This window comes from Notamacropus eugenii, chromosome 7 (assembly GCF_028372415.1).
Source record: "Notamacropus eugenii isolate mMacEug1 chromosome 7, mMacEug1.pri_v2, whole genome shotgun sequence".
NCBI lineage: Eukaryota > Metazoa > Chordata > Mammalia > Diprotodontia > Macropodidae > Notamacropus > Notamacropus eugenii.
In genome coordinates this window covers 52,186,559-52,199,026 of record NC_092878.1, presented here as the reverse complement: position 1 = coordinate 52,199,026, position 12,468 = coordinate 52,186,559, and the positions used below count along the sequence as shown (strand labels likewise).

The window sequence follows — 12,468 nt, the reverse complement described above, 5'->3', positions numbered from 1 at the left end:
TGAGTTCAAATTTGGCCTCAGACACTTCCTAGATATATGACCCTGGGCAAGTCACTTAAGCCTATTTGCCTCAGTTCCTCATTGGTAAAATGAGCTGGAGAAGAAATGGCAAACTACTCCAGTATCTCTGCCAAGAAAACCCCAAATGGGGTAACAAAGAGTAGGACACACTCTGAAAAACAACATTTGAGTTTCCTCAAATATTCATTAACTAGATATTAAGGGTAGGAGTATTGTGTGGTCAGCATGACTCAAGCTGGGCTGGTACTTCAGGTTTGGAATCAGAATGCAATGAGACACTTGTAGACCACCTGGTTGGCTGCTGTCCTCCTTTCTCAAAGAGGACCAAAATGACATCAGTGTGTTGGAGTTAAGTCATAGTGTATCAGTGGTGGCTGATCAGACCAATACAAGTTCAGAATGCTCTACCATACGTTGGGTACAAACTGTCCATGTGAACATTTGGGGTGGATTCTCTAAATTTGTACATCTCGCATTTCTTTTGAGCTACTTCAATTCTGTTTTGCTCATAGAGCACAGCGTGTTCTTTGATGTGGGCACACCATTCTCAGTGGTCCTGTGCCAGTGTTTCCCATGTCATATGGTCAATTCCAAGTCCTTGTACTGCTTTTTCTGACCACCACGTGGGCATCTGCCCTGTGTGAGTTCTTCATAAAAGTCTTTTTGGCAAGCATACGTTTAGCATTTGAACAACGTGACCAGTTGTACTCTCCACAATAGAGTATAAATGCTTGGCAATTTAGTTCAAAAAAAGACCTCAGTATCTGGTATCTTATCCTGCCAGGTGATTTTTAGAATCTTTCTAAGACAGTTCAAATGGAAATGATTCAGTTTCCTGGCACGGTGCCAGTATAGCGTACACACAGTGCCAGTACAACAGCTCTGTAGACTTTCAGTTAACAAAAGGAAGGTGACTTAGTCAAAGAAGGGAAAGGAAATACAACAACAATACAGTATTGATTCTGGTGGGTGCAGTTTTACTGTCTCTTTTGGCCATGATGGTCTCTCAAACCAAGGAAGGAGCTACTCACCTTGTAGATATTTTTTAGGCAACCAGAAAACTATATCAAAGGCTGAATCTTAGTCCCCTCAGCTTATTAAGTTTTAAAAATGATTTTAATATTTTTTTGGGCAAAAACTAGGCCTGATAGATAGCATTCTTACCTCAAAGGATGATCAGGGGAGTCCCTGATTTGCTGGACTGGCATAACATCCATGGAGCTAGAGATGTCATCTGATTTCTTGATGAGAAACGCATATACTTTGCTGTAACGACACAGGGAACTGCTAATTGTTCCTCAGTTATTACCATTTTGAAAAGATGATTGTCAAGAGGATGGATTTTTGTTGAGAAGAGTTGCCCTCTTTATGGTCTACAAGAAATTGAGGAGAAAAGTCTTTACCTAAGGAGAGGGGAAATGATTTACAGATATGGAATATTGTATATATTGTCAGATTTTTTAATACATTAATCAATTTTGCTGACTTGTTTTCTCTTCCCCTTTTTATTTTTCTAAAAAATTATATGAGATGGCCCTCTGGGAGATGGGGAAAAGGAGAAGAAGAAATGCAAAAGGAAACTTAGGTTATGTTAAAAGATATTAATAAAAATGTATTTTTTTAAAAAGCTCATCAAAAAAACACAAATGAATGCAAAAAAGGAAAAAAAAATGGCTCTGCCCTCTTTTGTGACTTTTTTCCTACTCTCTGTCTCTTTTTCTTTTTTCTCCCTTGGACTTCTAGGAAGGACCAAAGGGAGAGGATTTTTCTCCTCTCTTCTTTCCTCCCCAAGAATAGCTGTTTGTGGCATAAGTACATTCTCTCCACTTTCTGGAAGTCCAAAGGAGAAAAAGAGCCAGAAAAGAATCATAAAAGAGGATAGAGATGTTTCTTCTTGTTTCTCTGCTGGACCATACAGGGAGCAGCTATGGTAACAGGAGTCCTTCTTCCTCTTTCCTGACCCAGCTACCAACCATCTTCACCAAGTGCTAGTCACTGGGACAGATGTGGAGTTCCTTGTGTCATCCCATCAAGATCCATGTCCCTCAATGAGGAGCCAGAGGACATATGCAGCTCCATGGGAGGTGCCCCAGTCCAGCAAACCAGGAGTTCCCTAATCATCCCTGCTATGAATAAATTAAACTTCAAGAAGCATGTCCACCCAGAAATACATGGTTACCTTCAGACCTGGGCACACCTGACTCATGGATGAATTATAGTCTTGGACCGGTTTAACCTTTTTGCAGAAATGAATTACCATGACTTCAGCTTCCCTTACACTTGTTTTAAACTATCAGGCTAAACTCTAAGATCTGAATGCCTCAGGCTTAGAGTAAATCTTATCCCTCATTGCTGCCCCTCCTGGGTACACTGATTAGCTATGCAAGCCCAGTAGCTTTAAAAGAAACTCAAAGCTTACTACAGCATCATGAGCCCTGTTGACCTGTCCCAGTTCTTTTCACTTTGCCCTGGGAACTGCCGTGGCCTATTTTTTTAACTTTTGATTGTCCCTTTCTCACCTATGTCAGAGACCCATTTTTTTAGATGCTCCTTTACAGTATGATGTCTCCTAAGCTAGGCCATTGGAGATAACAGTTGTTATCTTGAGAATATAACATGTAGTATATACTCTTAATTCAGGTTTCCCTGAATTAACATAGGTCAAAAGGTTACAGCCCTTTCAGGTAAACTTCATCATAATTTTACTTATATAACAGCTTGATATACAGTCAGTAATGCCTAAACCAAATTATGGCAATGCTGTTAAATATGTGAGATTAGAAGAGAAAATAGACAAAGAAGGGAAGCACCAGAACTACAGTTTTAAACACTAAATTTCAAGTACAGTTATTAAACTTATGAATACTGATAAACATTTGCTAGGATCCTTCTAGGGTACAGGGCATTTTGCTAGGACCTGGAAGATACAAAGAGACATGGTCCTGCCCTTATGAGTTAGGAAATAATTAGTTTGCCAGATTCTCAACAGTGTCTGGAGTATGCAAGATGGAATTCTGCAAAGACCCTTATTCCACATACTGAAAAGTTTCCAATGGATGTTGCTCAAAAGGCCTTTGTGTCATGGGTCAGTCTCATCCTACTGATAACAGGGTAAGAATTCCTTTGTTTTATGTGAGATGGGTCTCCAGTTGGGCGAGTGATGGCTAGAGTGAACTGGTCTATTTCTGAACGTTTTTCATGAAGTGGCCCTCATTGTCTTTGTAGAGCCATCTCCATTCTTCTTAATGTCTTTGATGTTCTCTGGGTAGATGGACCTTAATCACTTATTTGTAGGGAAAGAGGTGTTATTGGTTGCTTGTAGAAAGGCAGCACAAAGCTGGTCTTCTTTACCAGCTTGTTGCTGGTGTCCTCTGCTGGACTATTTCTTGGGCTGAGCTGCCAGCTATGCTGAATCTGTCGGCCTGTCTGCTGCCATCTGCTGGTTCTTTGCTGAACTGTAGCTATCATGAGGCTGATTCCACTCTTTTAGGCCAGAGTCTCAGGGGCTATTTCAGCTCTTCTATGAGTTAAACCTGCAGCTAGCAATTGTCCTGGTCTGTCTTTGAAATTCTTTGCTGCTGCCTCAGCTGCTGTCCCTGAAGTCAACAAGCACTTATTATTTACTATGTGTCAGTCATCAAAGTTCAATAGCAAGACAAAAGTCAGAACCATTGGCGATGGCCTGGAATGTGGTGGATGACCTTGCTGCCTTCGATGTCTGACCAAGCTCTAAGCGCTCCACAGTGCCTGCTTCATTGTCCTCCTTCATGGCTGTTGGAACAAATTGCCCATTCCTCTGGGGAAATCTTCACATGGTTGGGGTAGACATTTCCCTAACTCATTGACAGGTTTGAGGCCTGTCAGTTACCCTCACCCTGTTTTAGTCCATCTGCCAAAATAGTTTTACCTGGGTGTGACTGCTGCTCATGCTATAGCTTCTTGAAGCCACGCGTGAGAGTTAGGTGACAGGTGAACACCAAAGGTAGATGAGCAGCCCTGAAAAGAGCTCAGCAAGACCTCACACCAGAGGTGCTAGTCCTCCCTGAACACCCCATACACTCAAACAAATGACTCTGGAAGAAAGAGTGAGGCCTGGTGACTTTGTAAAACTATGCCTCACTTACATCCAATTCACGTACGAGTCAAGACATTTCTTTGTGATGTCACTGGTCCTCTTTGAAAAGTAAGGATGAGGTGGTGCAGTGAGTAGAGTACGGACCCTGGAGTCAGGAGGACCTGAGTTCAAATCTGGCCTCAGACACTTGACACACTTACTAGCTGTGTGACCTTGGGCAAGTGACTTAACCCCAATTGCCTTGCCTTCTCCCCTCAAAAAAAGAATAGTAAGGATGAGGAATCACAATGTGTCAGGCATTGGGCAGTTAAACAGAAGCAAAAAAATTACAATTCCTGCCATCAAGGATCTTACATTCAAAGGGGTGAAAACAATACATAAAAGGAAGCTGAAAATGTGGAGGTAGGGAGCAGGGAGATGCATGGTGGAAAAAGAAGTATGGGGAACTAGTAGGAGAGCATGAAGAAGAATGCATGGACTGGGTTACTTAAAATGGAGGAAATGACCATTAGAGTAAGAAGCTACAGGGGTAAAGGGATCTTCCAAGGTGAGAAGACCACAGGGAGAGAAAGTCATACACCTTATCTAAGGAATGGAATCTTTGAGACTTCACCAGAGAGACGGCTTCAGAAAGCACGTCAGTCAATGGCTCATGGCATATGGATGCATTTTCCTTTTATATGTAGTACTGCATAACTTCATTGTCCAGGTAAATGAGACTTAGTCAGCATGGAACCTAGCCTTCCACTGGAGTTGGGATGAGTCCATTTCTTTCAAATTCCATCAAGTCCCTGGATACTAGCCTGGATCCATGCAAATCCTGGGTACTTTGCTTAGCAAAACTGAGAGGCATCAATGAACATTGTTTTCCTGTAGGCACCAAGGTTGCTGCTTTCTCCACACATTCATTGACTTGGTGAGGACAGAATTGGGAGCAGTGAGTGAAAGCTAGTTTCAGAAAGACAAATTTAGGTTTCATGGAAGGAAAACTTAACAATTAGAAAGATCCAGAGACTGAATGCCTTGGGAAATAATTGGTTTCCTCTCACTGGAGGAAAGCCTTAATGGAAAGGCTCTACTGAAGAACCTTTGTCAGGTGTGTGTGGTTGAGGGAGCCTTTTTTGAGTATAAGCTGAACTAGAAAGCTTCTGAGGTCCCTTCTAATTCTGAGACTCTCACTTTCATAAGCTTTTATCCACACAGAGATAGAGTTTAGACAAGACACAGTCTCTGTGTAAGGCCAATGCAATATCATAGCAGCCGTTATGAATATGCATGTATATTTCCAGGGTAAATTCACAAAATATAAATAACTCTCTTCCTTAAAGGTAAAACCAAGATATTTACTTGGGACATTGTTGGGATGTAAGCTCAGTCTTCACGTGAACGCTTTCGGGCAGGTAAAAGTGAGGGCTTCTAAACCTCAGAACTCTCACGAGGCCCCCCAGGGAACAGCTGGGGATTGAGGTGTGAAACATGGGCTATCTCGTGTATTTTCACCTCTTCTCAGTGGAAACTTGCTGAGGAGAGCATCCCACCCTTGAGATTGGTCCGTGGTTTGAGCACACCTGTTGTTAACTAGCTAGGGGCTGAGAGCACCCATGGTATTCACGTGCAAACTATGCGGCTGGGAGAGCTTAAGTAGGGACAGGAAAGGCTGAGGGCCCCTTTTTTGCTGCGGGGGGGGGGGGGGGGGGGGGGGGGGTCCCCTTGTCCTGGGGAAGATCTTGCCCTGCATATGGATACGTAACTAAGACCCTGAATAAAGCCTGCCACCTTGTTTGACTCTGGAAAGTCTCTTCTTTCAATTTGTTTAAATGGCTGATCACCCAAAGACCTGCGAAAGGTGAACAGGTAGCCCACGGTCATTAGGCCGAACAGGGCATCGTTACAATATCAGGAGATAAGATCTAACAAGGTACTTATCACTAATCTCTGATATCTTAAACTTTCTTTCTGTCAGCCCTCCCCACAAAAACAAGTTCCCCTAAACAAATTCCTCCCTCCACCCACTCACAACCTGCTTCTCTCTCTTCTCCTTGAGCCAACTGCTCCCACTCACAGCTTGCTACTTTCTCTCTCTCTCCTTGTGATCGCAGGCTCCATGTGTCAGGTCTATTGATGGGTAGGAAAAATCTTCCTGTTCTATTAACATTACACCCTGCCTGCCATATGCTTATAGTCTAGTAGGCGTGATTATTTTATTTAATCCTCAGGACTGTTCAATGAGGCAGGTTTTATCGTTATCCTCATTTTAACAGAGGAGAAGACGGGCTGAGAGAGGCTAAGGGTCACAGAGCTACTGACTGTTTGAAGCCTGCTTAGGGACTGAGGTCTTCCTGATCCCCCCACACGCCCAGACAATGATGAACAATATTAAGGAAGCTGTTATCACCCTACGGAAGGTACACTGTGGTGGGTAACTAGTAGCGGCTGTGAGCACAGGCAATGAAGAAACACCAACCCCTTCTTCCCTGAGGCTGCCTGCTGGCAGCAGATAAAAGCAGGGAGAAACAGAATTTTGGACACTGTATTACAGGTTGGTCTTTTATAGAGAGTGTTCCAAATATCTTAATGCAATTTTAAGCTCTCTCCATAGCTTCAAAATGTATTTAAATTTTTATTTAAAATAGCTTGAGCTATTTTAGTATCTTAAGACTTCACTAAGACTTTTGGGACACACTGTACTATGACTGTAGAATTGATTGTCTTGGAAGGAAGGAGAGATTAAGTGAAGTGAGATCTGTTAATAGAAGGATGGCAGTTCTCCAGGCCTGTTGTTCCCGGCCATGTTCTCCGTGGAATGTGTCCTACACTCTAAGTAACTGAAGGGAATTCTTAAGGCCTTAGACCAAAACAAAAATGCCACTTTTCCCCCCCTCCCATTTGTGCCTAGCTCTCAGTCCCATTCTTCTTCAGAACTTAGTTTTTGCGGCTTCTGACAATTCTACTTCCCACCTCTGCTTGTCAAATTTTCCTTCATTCTAGATGTCTTCTTCTAACATTCTTCTTTTAAACATAGATTTTTCTTGATATCTTTTGTTTTTACATCTCCGAAATGTTCCCCTACATTCCTTCCTCTTCCGGAAGCCATTACTTACTAATGACATTTTGGGGCTTGTTTTTTAAATAGTTTGTCTCTTATTCTTTCTAGTTTTGTACTGTCACAAATCTGGTTTTCTCCAGATGATACTTTGCAGGTTCCTTCTCCTCCTCCCTCCTTATGGCATCCCAAGAGGTAGAGTTGGTATAAGTCTTGCTCCTAACACTCTCAAACCCTCCCCCAACTGTCCCACCCTGTTAAACTGATCTTCAAGGCAGTTATCTACTGGGCCACAAATCACTCACTACCAATGTGGCCTTGAATAACTCTCTCAGGCCTCAATTCTCTCATCTGTAAAATGAAGGGGTTAGACTAGATCGCCTCTGAGGTCTCTTCTGGCTCAAAACTGAGAGGCATCAATGAACATTGTTTTCCTGTAGGCACCAAGGTTGCTGCTTTCTCCACACATTCATTGACTTGGTGAGGACAGAATCGGGAGCAGTGAGTGAAAGCTAGTTTCAGAAAGACAAATTTAGGTTTCATGGAAGGAAAACTTAACAATTAGAAAGATCCAGAGACTGAATGCCTTGGGAAATAATTGGATTTGGCCACTTTCATCAGAAAATAGTTGGGGGAGGAGGCAGATTGCAAAATTTGGAAGAGCAAATAGGTGGTAAGTGGGAGTAATTAGTACAGACTAATCTTTTTTAAAAGTAAAAATAAAAAAGGGGGGAAATAATTAGACCTGTAGGTTTTTGTTTTTTGGGATAGGGGAGGTTTTGTCCCCAACCTTTAGCGTAGAGTCTATGCACTGGTAGGTGCTTAATAAATGATTGCTGATGATTATGAGGTACAGGGGAAGGAATCAGGGGAGAGGGAGAAATTTAAGTTGAAAAGGGAACACAACAATAAAAAAATGTTTCTTTTTTATCCAAGGATTTGACAATTTTCCCTTCCTCTTTTCCCCAGCCTCCAGAGCCCTATCTATTTAGCCCTATGATATTCACCAATGAATTAAGAAACACATGTGGAGTATCTGCATATTCAAGCAATCATACAAGGTACATTGTGTCCTGGAAGGACTCTTGGTGTTTCCAAAACCCAGACCAAGAAAAACAGCCCCTTGAGCCAAAAAAGATTTTATTTGCTAATAAGGAGAAGCACAGCTAGACTGTTCTGAACGCTGTTCCAATATCAGCTTTAAACTGATACTTGTTTTAAATGGGAAATGTCAAGGATGTTATAACATTTTGCAGTTTCTGTTTTTGTTCTAATTCTATGATATCCATGTTTTATTTTCTAAAACATTTTGCCCCGTAAGCATCCCTTTGACATCATAGGAATGTGTTTGCCTTAATCAGTTCTAATTGTCAAGGTTCCTGATTCAAGGCAGAGTCGGTTCTGCATAAACATGTACGTATGCTTGAAGATGGGGCTGACCATGTTCAATACAAGCTTTCCCATTGCCATTCATTCAATCCTATAGACCACTTCTAGTCATAAACGACCTCTTGATCTGCATTAAGCAGTCAGACCTCATTAATTCTCTCATTCATAACTGATTCTGGGTCTGTCTCTGAGGACCAGCCTAGCCAGATTAGGTAAAGCTTATCAGGTCCCAGAATGATTTCTCTATCAGTGGGCTCAAAGCCCACTTGCTAACTTGCATTAGAATCATAACTAGGAGCTTCTGTACCTTGGGGAAGGCAGCTAAAGAATGCCATATAGCAGCAGGGAGCTCACCTGAGATGTGGACACTGACAATGAGGTAAACCATGAGGTTTCTATGCTTCTGAAGGACTGAGGAATGTTCAGGACAAGAGTGGGGTGTGGGTAAGGATGGGAGTGCTAGACTAGGTTGATTCTCAGCAGGGAATTATTCACCTGAAAAGTCACTAGGAAGGGGTGGGGGAGCACACCCCTAGAGAGTGTGCCTTTTGGAAGAAGCTCCAGTCACCTGTCCTAGTTACAGTCTCTAGTCAACAGAGGGAATGCCACATTGACAAAGTCACAGATCCTTGAAATACTAAAGAACCAATAAACCGCCCAATCTGGTCCAATCTTCCTCTGAAATATCTATTAGAGGAAAAGGGTATGGTTTCAGGAAAACCTGGGAAGACTTACACGAGCTGATACAAAGTGCAGTGAGCCGAACCAAAAGAACATTGTGTACAGTCACAGCAGGGCAATGATGATCAACTGTGAAAGACTCAGCTACTCTAATCAATACAACAATCCAAGACAGTTCTGAAGGACCCATAGAGAAAAATGTCATCTACCTCCTAAAAGAGAACTGATTGTGCAGACTGAACTACAGATTGAAGCATACTTTTCACTTTATTTTTCCTCCTAATTTTTTGCAACATAGCTAACATGTAAATATGTTTTGCAGGACTTCACATGTATAACTGATATCATATTTAGCCTCAATGGCAGGGGAGGGGCTGGAAGCTGAAGGAGAATTTGGAACTCAGCATTTGAAAAAAAGGAATGTTAAAATAAAGCATAATTATATTTTAAAATGTCTATTACATGCATCTCTTACTTTCCTTCCTCACAGTTCTTCCCTTAATTTAAGCCTTTATCACTGCTCTCTTAAATACTGGCCTGGGCCAAAGAACTTCTCTCTTAGCCTCCACAAGAAGGAAGAGTTTGGCAGATGGTCTGTCTCTGATTTCATTGTCACATCAGACTGGAAAAGTAGGTCCTTTCTTTCCAGGCCTGTGTTCCCTAAAAGGGTTCATCAAAGCAATGGCTTCTAAACTTTGTTTCTGGTGCAATTAGTGGGGGAAAAAAGTTCACAAATCAAAGATGTGGAATATGTGTGTGTTCATTCTTCATTGCCGAAGAAGACCTTGCCATTAGAGAAATAATAACATGACTTGCGCTTGACTTTGTTTGGAGTGAGGGAGGGCTGTGCAGGTGACCAGCCTCACTTCTCCTCCAGAGCCATCTGAATTCATCAGGATGACTGGAGATGACCCAGGATGAGGCAATTGGGGTTAAATGACTTGCCCAAGGTCACACAGCTAGTGCATGTCAAGTGTCTGAGGTGAAATTTGAACTCAGGTCCTCCTGACTCCTGCACTGGTGCTCTAGCCACTGCCCCACCTAGCTGCAAATGTGGAAGCCAGTAGGTGAATATACCACAATTCTTCCAATAATGTCAGCATTTTCTTCTACTCCTCATCACTTTCCCTCACCCCGCGTATCTAATCAATTGTCAAATCTTGCTATTTCTATCCCAGAGATTCCCTATTAAGTCCCCTCATCATTACTAGGTGAGGCCTTCATCACCTCTTCCTGGACTACTGCAATGGCTTTCTAACCGTATTCCCTGCCTCAAATGTCTCCCCACTCCCATACATTCTCACACAGTTACTATAGTGATTTTCCTTAAGGATAGACCTGACTCCACCACTCCCCTACTCCATAAACTCTACAGGTTCCCTACCGGCAAGTGGATCAAATGTAAACTCCTGTTTCATTTTTAAAGCTCTTCACCACAGAGCCTTCCCTCCAATTCAATGACTGGAAAGGGTAAGGAGTTTTGTTTGGGGTGAGAGGGAGGAGTTTGGCTAAATATAACCCTATTGGCTTCCTGTCTTTGTTCCTGACACATGGTACCTCTGGCACCACTAGCCCGAGCCCCTGCCACGGCTGAAATGCCCTCCACATCTCTGCTCCATAGAATAGCTCTCTTCCAACAACACAACTCAAACACTACCTTCCATACAAAACGTTTCCTGATTTCTCCTCTCCTCAACTTCTCAAGCCACTTGAATAACTAATAATTCTGAATATCGATTTGCATTTGTACCTGTTGCGTTCTTGAACATGGAGATTTTTGTTTAAATTTATATCCTCATCAGAACAATGAAGTGCCTGGCTCTTAATAGATGTTTGGTGATTGACCGATCTGGGAAAGGTAAGAAAATCGAAGGTCATAGGTGGCTTCCTTATATCCCCTGGACTTCTCATTCTTAAGGTGATCGTGCACTGCAGAAGATGATCCTGGAAGCCCAGGGACAGGAATAAAAAGGAGTCAGCCCTATAATTCACAAACTGCTCTGGGTCACGCTGACTCAGGCTGTTCACCTGGGGTCCAGAGACCCCCAAGGCGTTTGTTCAAGGGTCCATGAACTTGAATAGAAAAAAAATACTTATTTTTTCACAAAAATACATTTAATAAATATGTAAATTTAAATGGACATTATTTTAAAAATATGACTACATATACTTTCATTATTAAAATGAAATATCACCATTTAATTTTAATAAAATAATTTAAATGATAGATGTTTCAGTTCTATATTAATCGTTTAGATTTTAATAATTATAAAATTTGGAAACTAGCATTTTAATAAAATGACATATATCCAAAGTTTCATTTTCACTAAACTACGTGCAACTTAGCGTTTCCTTGAGTCACTGCACGATCTTTTCCCGAGCTTTTCCCCAACGGTCGGAGGCCCAGGACAACAAGGGAGGTTCGGAACCCCTTCTGCACCCGGACTTTCAGCTCCGTCCACGCGGTCTCCTAGGAGGGAGGGGCAGAGGGGGGGAGGGGTAAAGGGAGGCGGCTTTCCTGAGCTCACTCACCCTAACCCTTTCGGACGGACGGAGACGCCCCCTCGGCAGACAAGGGCGATCCTCCGGCTGGGTGAGGAGGCCTCGGGGTGCGAAGCCAGGGAAGGGAGCACACGGTCTGTCTGTCTGTCTGTCTCCCCCTTCCTTCCTTTGCCGCCTGGCACCCTGGGGTCAGCTGGGGTCAGCTCTCCCCGGGGGGTCCCATGACGCGGGTGCGGAGCCGCAGAGAGCGCCGCTGAAGGCCTCTGGCTTCCCACGGAGGAAGCTCGGGGCGCTGGAGTCGAGGAAGAGGGTTCGGACTCGTCTCTGCCACGTGGGCGGGAGGGACTTTCCCTCCTGGGCCTCAGTTTCCCCATCTGTAAAATGGAGAGTGGAGGTGTTGCACGACGACTCCGGCAGGGGGCAGCAGGCGCAGGAGCGCGTCAGGCAGCTTCCCACGGCACTCAAAGGGCTGCCGAGACAGCCCCGTCCCACCGGAGCCGCACCACCCCGGCAGGGGGCGCTATTATTTTAAAGATGAGGTAAATAAGGCGGCGAGGTTAAGGGCCTTGCTCGGGGTCACATGACTATCAGGGTGCAAGGTTGCATTTGAACTCGGAGCTTCCGGACTGCAGGTGCAAGGCTCGTTACCTGAGAGCTCCACCTAGCGGGTAACTGGCGGAGTCACAGATTCCATCCCGGGAGAAGCCGAGTGTGAGGGAACCAATCAGAAGCCGTATGTAAATACTACCCTACCACA

The 12,468-nt window shown here is 43.4% G+C and overlaps 1 long non-coding RNA gene across 1 annotated transcript in view; it reads right to left on the bottom strand.

Annotated features, from left to right (window-relative positions):
- LOC140514201 (uncharacterized) overlaps window positions 1–12,446 on the bottom strand; it is a 57,176-nt gene extending 44,730 nt beyond the window's left edge. Inside the window, exons 1-3 of the long non-coding RNA XR_011970469.1 lie at window positions 12,360–12,446; window positions 10,960–12,085; window positions 1,186–1,394 (exon numbers count right to left, since the gene is read on the bottom strand). This is a non-coding gene — a long non-coding RNA (uncharacterized lncRNA). The remainder of the gene's footprint in view (window positions 1–1,185; window positions 1,395–10,959; window positions 12,086–12,359) is intronic.
- Between the last annotated feature and the right edge of the window lie 22 nt (window positions 12,447–12,468).